The 7,830-nt window shown below is 39.6% G+C and overlaps 1 non-coding gene across 1 annotated transcript in view; it reads right to left on the minus strand.

Annotated features, from left to right (window-relative positions):
- LOC135271492 (U6 spliceosomal RNA) overlaps positions 1 to 105 on the minus strand; it is a 107-nt gene extending 2 nt beyond the window's left edge. The window contains exon 1 of the small nuclear RNA XR_010339656.1: positions 1 to 105. This exon is cut by the window's left edge and continues 2 nt beyond it. This is a non-coding gene — a small nuclear RNA (U6 spliceosomal RNA).
- Positions 106 to 7,830: the final 7,725 nt, after the last annotated feature.

The raw sequence follows: 7,830 nt of genomic DNA on the forward strand, positions 1-7,830 counted from the left end.
AAATATGGAATGCTTCATGAATTTGCCTATCATCCTTGCTCAGGGGCCATGCTAATCTTCTCTGTATTGTTCCAATTTTAGTATATGTGCTGCTGAAGTGAGCACTCTTTTGCCGATTTGTAATTGGGTTATTTTTCTCCTACTATGAGTTCTCTGTATATTTTGTATATAAGTTTTTTGGTCAGATATATGTATTGCAAATATCATCTCCCAGTCTGTAGTTAGGATTTTCGTTTTCTTAATAGGGTATTTTGATGATCAGCTATTTTAAATGTGAAAAAGAACAATTCATCAATTTTTTTTATGGCTCATAGAAAAAAACTCTTAACATTTAAAACTTCATGGATCCTCATGTGATGGTGGGTAATAATTCTGTATCTAAGTTGGAGAAAATTACATAACACAAAAGCCACTGTTAAGTTTCCTTAATAGCTTTTTTGAGATATAATTGACATGCTGTACAATTCACCCATTTAAAATATACAATCCAATGGTTTTCAGTATAATCACTGAGTCATGCATCTGTCACTGTGGTCAACATTAAAACATTTTATTTACCTCAAAAAGAAACCCTGTGCCCTTTAGTTATCACTCCTCTCCTTCCATTCTCCCCCCACCCCTCCACCTATGCAAACAGTGATTTATTTCTGTCTCTGTGGATCACCCTATTCTGACATTTCATATAGTTGAAATTTGTGGTCTTCTGTAACTGGTCTCCTTCACTTCACATAATCGTTCTAAGGTTTATCCATGTTGTAGCTTTTATCGATACTTCATTTCTTATTTGCTGAATAATTGTCTGTTGATGGATATATCACATTTTGTTTATCCATTCGTCAGCTGATGAACATTTGAGTTCTTTCCACTTTTTGTTATTATGAAGAACACTGCTACAAACATCTGGGTACAAGCTTTTGTACAGACATGTTTTCACTTCTTTGGGTATTTGCCTAGGAGTGGAATTGCTGGATCATATGGTAGCTCTATGTATAATTGTTTGAGAAACTGTCAGACTACTTTCCACAGTTAATATAAAATCAGAGTGTTTTCTGATTTCTCTATATCCACATCTAGATGTATCCTCTGACTTTTTGATTCTGGCCATCCTAGTGGACATAAAGTAGCATCTTATTGTGGATTTGATTTGCCTTTCCCTGATAACTGTACAATCTTTCTTGGAGAAATATCTATGTAGGTTCTTTGGTCATTTTAAGACGGTTTTTATGGAAGGTTCATCATGTAAGTATGCTTGATGAAGTCATTTGCCACTGGTGATTGAACTCAATCCCCAGCCCTTATCTCCTCCCCAGAATTCCAGGGTGGGGGTGAAAGTTCCAGTCCTCTAATCACATGGTTGGTTCCTCTGGGGACCTGGCCCCATCTTCCTTTAGCATAAACTCGGGTATAGTTGAAAGGGGCTTATTATGAATAACAAAAGATGCCCCTCTCATCATCACTCAGGAAATTCCAAAGGTTTTAAGAATCTCAGGCAGAGACCAAATATGTATTTCATAGTATATCCCAATATTACATGCTCTCACCCAATTTAGACCTTGGGCATCTCTCTGTGCAGCCATGGAAATATCAGAGCTAAAATCTCCCAGGCAGAACTGAACATCCTTGCCAGAATTCACTTGGTTTTCCCTTTCAGGTACTGTATTTTGATTTGAATTTTATCAGAAACCAGATCTGAAGTTTTCCTGCAAACTACTCTTCTGTTCCAGGGCAGAAGGAAGTTTAATGGGAACCTTTTCCAGAAAATGATGGCAGAGGATCCATCTCCTTGACTCATGACAACAGGCCGTGATCTGGAAAAAAGCAAGGCAACAAGAGGTGTTGCCGAGCTGATCATATCAGCTGGAACCCCTGCTCTCTCAAGGAGCTGAGGCTAGCAGTTGTGTTTGCTACTGGGGATGGCTGTAGAACAGTCTAGTATTATAAGGACCTGGGTGCGTGGGAGCTGAGAGCTCTTGACTGGCTGTGTAATTAAAAGGCGACATGCATTAAAACAGTGTATCCTGCACATCTTTGGTCCTTTGCCAGGGGCCGCACACTGCATGGTCTGCACTTTGCTACTTCACTCTGATGGGGTTTGGCAGTCTCTGGGGCAGTGGAGGTGCAGAGCCTCATAAATACCACATTTGGTTGGAAGCCCAAAGTTCCTAGGTTCTATTTCTGCTTTGTCTCCGTTTAGGAAACAAACCGGAAATGATTGCTTGGTTTCCTTTCTCCAATACTTGGGGGCCTGTGAGGACTCTTCAGATAGTGTATGTACCCAAAGGCTTGCTAGAATCTCCTGTTCTGACTGGTTAGTTCAGCTGGTTGGAAGTGGGCATTAACAGAAGCTGAAGTGTGGCTCTTTTTATTTGTGGGCACATTAGCTTTGTTCCGTTTCATGGCCATGGCCTGTATCTCTAGCTCCAATCAGGTAAAATGTCCCGGGTCAATTAATGCAGATGAAATGCCTCGCCCAGGATACAACTTGGTAGGTATTTAATCTGTGTTTGTCAAATGAATGAATGCAAATCATTCAGAGAATCACAGAATGACAATAAAAAATGGTTTTAGAGACCATCTGCTGCATCTCTTTGCAATATTATTAGTCAGAGAAAAACAATTCTGAGTCTTATTTGACTATTTACAGTCACTATGTAATTTTTCTCAGTTGGAGGGACAGAATTGCATTTTATTTATGCAATCCTTTATGTCCTCTCCGGCACCCAGGGCCCTGCCTGGCAATTAGCTGAAACTCAGATGGCAGTGCCCAGCGACCCTCAGCTCTGACAATGGCCCTTCCTAAATGGGCTCCCTGTCCAAACACTACACTGGGTATAAAGGCTATTATAATGACAGGGTATTAAGTACAGAAATCTGTAATCTAGGGAAGAATTCACCCAGAGCAGTTCCTCCTACACTGGGAACAGAGCGGAAACCTTGGTGCTCTGAGAAGGCCTGGCCTGTGGGCCTGCTGCTCAGAAGGTACCTGTGCGCCTTGGGGTAGACTTGGGGCTGCTGAAAGCTGCTCAGGAGGAAGGACCACCTCAACTTATCAGTGAACAGAAGAACTGAAGACAAGCCTCTCTGCCTTTGCTTAGACCCAGGACTGAAGAAAATTAGTCCATGTGCAGTCGAATGACACCACTTTAGATGAGATGGGAGGAGGAGGCCATGTGACTTGATAGGAAAATCAACTTCGTAGAGCCACATAAATTAAGCAAAGACTTTCTCCAGGGAAAGATCCTTGGGCTGCTCTAACGAATCCAATTTGACTCTAAATTGCAGAGGAGTGGTCTTTGGGATGCATATAAGAAACTGTTGTGTAAAGAGACAGAATCCAGGATTAGAGTCTGAGAGGTGCAGCAGGAGTCAGAGTGGAGACTTGGTGGCTCTAATGTAGCAGAGAAGGAGTCATTATGTGACGGAAGGGCAGTGCCCACTCTCGTCAACCCAGGCTGGAAGTGTGGGTCTCTGCTGAGCAGGTGTACTACTCACAAAGCCCCCCAGGGCTGTATGTCCTTGTGCCATTCTCCATGGTGTAGCCCTTTAAGGAATTCCAGTGGCTAGGTTTTTTTTTTAATGTTGGTTTTTTGGAAGTATTTGTGGGTTTCCGGAGGGGATGCCTGTCCTTCCATGTTGGTGCAATAGAAAGGCCCAAGTGTGAGTCCCAAAACAGCTGGATGGAGCCGTGGCAGAGGCTCCCCAGCTCTGGATTTGAGAAGACCCAGCAGGGCTGGGAGAATTGCTACACAGGAGGCCAAGGGTATGGCCTGCCTCTGCTCTCTGGAGGGCTTGGCCACATCAGCCTTTCGGCTGTTGCTCACAGACTTCTCTCCACTGTAAATGTTTTCCTTCCATCTTTCCACTCATCTTAGTCCTGCCAGCCTTCAGAGTTTAGCTCAAATCCCCATGCTACCACAAAAACTGCTAGCTCTCCAGAGAAGACAGCTTTTGTCTCTGTAATTCCTTTAAGCTATTATACACTAGCCTTGTCATCAGAGAGGCTGAGTTCAAATCCTGGTTCTGCCATCTGTCATCCATATGACTTGGCAAATTATTTCACCTCTCTGAGCCTTGGTTTCCTTATCTAAAACAGAAATAATTATAATTGCAATAATCCTAGCATTTCCTCTGGAGGCTATTGTGAACATTAAATGAGATAATACATGTGAAGTAGTAAACACATGGTAAGCATTTAATAAAGGTTACTTGTTATTACCAGTTATTTGACACTCAGACAGCCTTATATTGCTAACATTTTCATGTGTGATGTTCTCTCTTTTTGTGCAGAGTATAATTTCCTTGATGCCATATACATTATCATTTTTCTGTTCAATAAATATTTGTTGTGAGTCATACTGTGTATTTTTATTTATTTATAAATTTTTATTTTATTTCATAGACAATGATTGTACATATTATATTTCTGAAGTACAGTGTGAAAGTGTGATGTTTTGCTATATGTTTGCATTGCAGAATAATTAAATCAAGGTAATTAATAAATCTATCACATATATCCTTTTTTTTTTTTTTTTTTTTTTGAGATGCAGTCTTGCTCTGTCACCCAGGCTGGAGTGCAGTGGCATGATCTCGGCTCACTGCAACCTCCATCTCCCAGGTTCAAGCAATTCTCCTGCCTCAGCCTCCTGAGTAACTGGGACTCTAGGCACACACCACCACACCCGACTAATTTTTGTGTTTTTAGGAGAGATGGGGGTTTCACTATGTTGGCCAGGCTGGTTTTGAGCTCACGACCTCAAGTGATCTGCCTGCTTCGGACTCTCAAAGTGTTGGGATTACAGGCGTGAGCCACTGCACCTGGCCTATTTATATACTTGTTTTTTTTTAATGGTGAATATACCATATATTTTTTAATAGGCTTTAATTTTAGAAAAGTCTTAGATTTTTCAGAAAAATCACATAGTACAGAAAGTACTATATGCCCCTGAGAACTCCCATCTACCCTCTCTAGTTTCCCTATTGTGAACTTCTCACATTACTGTGACACATTTGTTACAACTAATGAACTGATATGGATACATTATGAATAACTGACATCTACCGATATATTTTTTCAGGTTTCATTAATATTTACCTAATGTCATCTTTCTGTTTGAGGACCCCATCTGGGATACCACAGTACATTGGGTCATGTCTCCTGAGACTCCTCTTGGCTGTGAGTTTCTCAGACTTTCCTTGCTCTTGATGACCTTGACAGTTTTGAGAAGTATTGGTCAGGTATATTGTAGGATGCCCTTTATTGAAATGTGTCTGATGCTTTTCTCATGATTATACTGGATTCATGGGTTTAGGGGAGGAAGGTCAGAGAGGTAAATTGCCATTTTCACCATGTTATAATCAACTGACCTTGGTCACATGGATGAAGTGGTGTTTGTCATGTTTCTCCATGGCAAAGTTCCTTCCCTTTCCCCCTTTCCAAGCTACACTCTTTGGAAGGAAGTCATTATTTGCAGCCCATCTTAAGGAGTGAAGAGTGAAGTATTCCACCTTCTTCCTTGAGGGTGGAATATCTACATAAATTATTTTGAATTCTTCTGCACAGGATTTTGTTTCTTCTCATTCATTCATTCATTCACTTATTTAGTTAATCAGTTATTTATTGTTACCAGAATGGGCTCATGTGTATTTATTTCATGCTTTGGGTTATAATCCATTATTCCTTTATTTATTTTATTACTTAAATTATTTCATATTTGGCCACTGGAATCTCTTTCGGTTGGTTCCTGTATCCCTTTGACATACTCCCATCATTGTGTGTGTGTGAGTTTAACGCTTTCTTACTTTCTGAAACTATAAGATGTTCCAGGCTCATCTTGTATATTTCCTGTAGAGATGGGGTTTCACCATGTTGCCTAGGCTGGTCTTGAACTCCTGAGTTCAGGTGATCTGACTGCCTCGGCCTCCCAAAGTGCTGGGATTACAGGAATGAGCCATTGCACCCAGCCTACTGAGTTTTAAAAAAATTTACATACATTAAGTATCACTCTTTGTGCTGTAAAGTTGTATCAGTTTTGATAAATGTATAATGTCATGTATCCACTCTTAGAATGTTACGTAGAAGTTTCACTGCCCTAAAAATCCCTTGTGCTCCTTCCCTTACTCTCCCAAATTGCTGGCAGTCACTGATTTAAAAAAAAACCTATTTCTGTAGTTTTGCTCTTTCCAGAATGTATACTTAGAATCATATAGTATGTAGCATTACCGTGATGACCTCTTTCACCTGTCAATATGGATTTAAAATTCCTCCATATTTTTTCATAGCTTGATAGCTCATTTAAAAATAATTAATACTGTCCCATTGCATGGAGGTATCGCAGTTTGTTTATTCATTCATGTATTCAATGATATTTTGGTTGCTTCCACTTTTTGGCAATTCATGTGCATGTTTTCAAATCAATTGACCAGAAACCGGGAACACAATTGCAGGGTCATATGGTGAGACTATGTTTAGCATTCTAAGAAACAACTGTCTTCCAAGGTGACTGTACCATTTTTCATTTCCACCAGCAATGAATGCAGATTCCTACTGCTTCAAATCCCTACCAGCATTTGGCATTGTCAGGTTTTTTTTTATTTCAGCAATTCTAATAGGTGTGTAGTATTATCTCATTGTTGTTTTACACTGCTATTCTCTAATTACAAATAATGTTTAGCATCTTTTCATAGGCTTATTTCCCATCTGCATATCTTTGGTGAGATGCCTGTTCAAATGTTTTGTCCATTTTAAAATAGGGTTGTTTCCTTATTGCTAACTTTTAAGGATTCTCTGTACATTTTGGCGATAAATCCTTCATCAGATAAGTGATTGCAAATATTTTCTCCCAGTCTATGGTTTGTCTTTTTATTCTCTTAAACGCATCTTTCAAAAAGCACAAGTTTTTAATTTTAATGATATCTAACATCAGTTTTTTCTTTCACAGAAATTATTCATGGATTATTCTTTTGGTATTGTATTTAAAAACTCATCAGAGACCTAAAGTGGCATAGATTTTTTGAGTTTTCTTTTAGAAATTCTATAGCATTGTATGTTTTATTTAGGTCTATGTATGATCCACTTTGAGCTGACTTTTGTGAAAAGTATAAGGTCTGTGCCTAGATTATTATTATTTTTTACATATGGATATCTAATTGTTCCAGCCCTGTTTGCTGAAAAGACTATCATTTCCCCCATTTAATTTCATTTGCTGCTCTTTTGTCAAAGATCCCTATATTTACATGGGTCTGTTTCTAGGCTCTCTATTCTGTTCCATTGATCTATGTCTCTCTTTAAAACCACACTGCCTTGGTTACTGTAGCTTACAGTAAGTCTTGAGATCTGATAGTTTCAGTCCTTCAAATTCTTTCTTCTCTTTTAGTATGTTGGGTAGTCTGGGTCTTTTGCCTTCATATTGCATTTTAAACTTCATTGATTCATCAAGTTCTAGCTTAGAGCCTTACTTAAGTTACTGAATTACATACTGAATATGTATTAATTGTGTACTGTTTGTTTACCTCTGAGTACAGCTAAAGTCATTTTAAGATTCATAGGTGGGTGTTGAACAATGAGAACACATGGACACAGGGAGGGGAGCACTACACACTGGGGTCTGTCGGGGGGAAATAGGGGAGGGACAGCGGGGGGTGGGGAGTTGGGGAGAGATAGCATGGGGAGAAATGCCAGATATAGCTGAAGGAGAGGAAGGCAGCAAATCACACTGCCACATATGCACCTATGCAACAATCTTGCATGTTCTTCACATGTACCCCAAAACCTAAGATGCAATTAAAAAAAAGACTGCTGGAAAACATTTTAAGTTACCTTAGCTTTTTCAT

This window comes from Aotus nancymaae, unplaced genomic scaffold, assembly GCF_030222135.1.
Source record: "Aotus nancymaae isolate 86718 unplaced genomic scaffold, 86718_ANA_hifiasm-v0.15.2.pri h1tg000079l, whole genome shotgun sequence".
Classification (NCBI taxonomy): Eukaryota; Metazoa; Chordata; class Mammalia; order Primates; family Aotidae; genus Aotus; species Aotus nancymaae.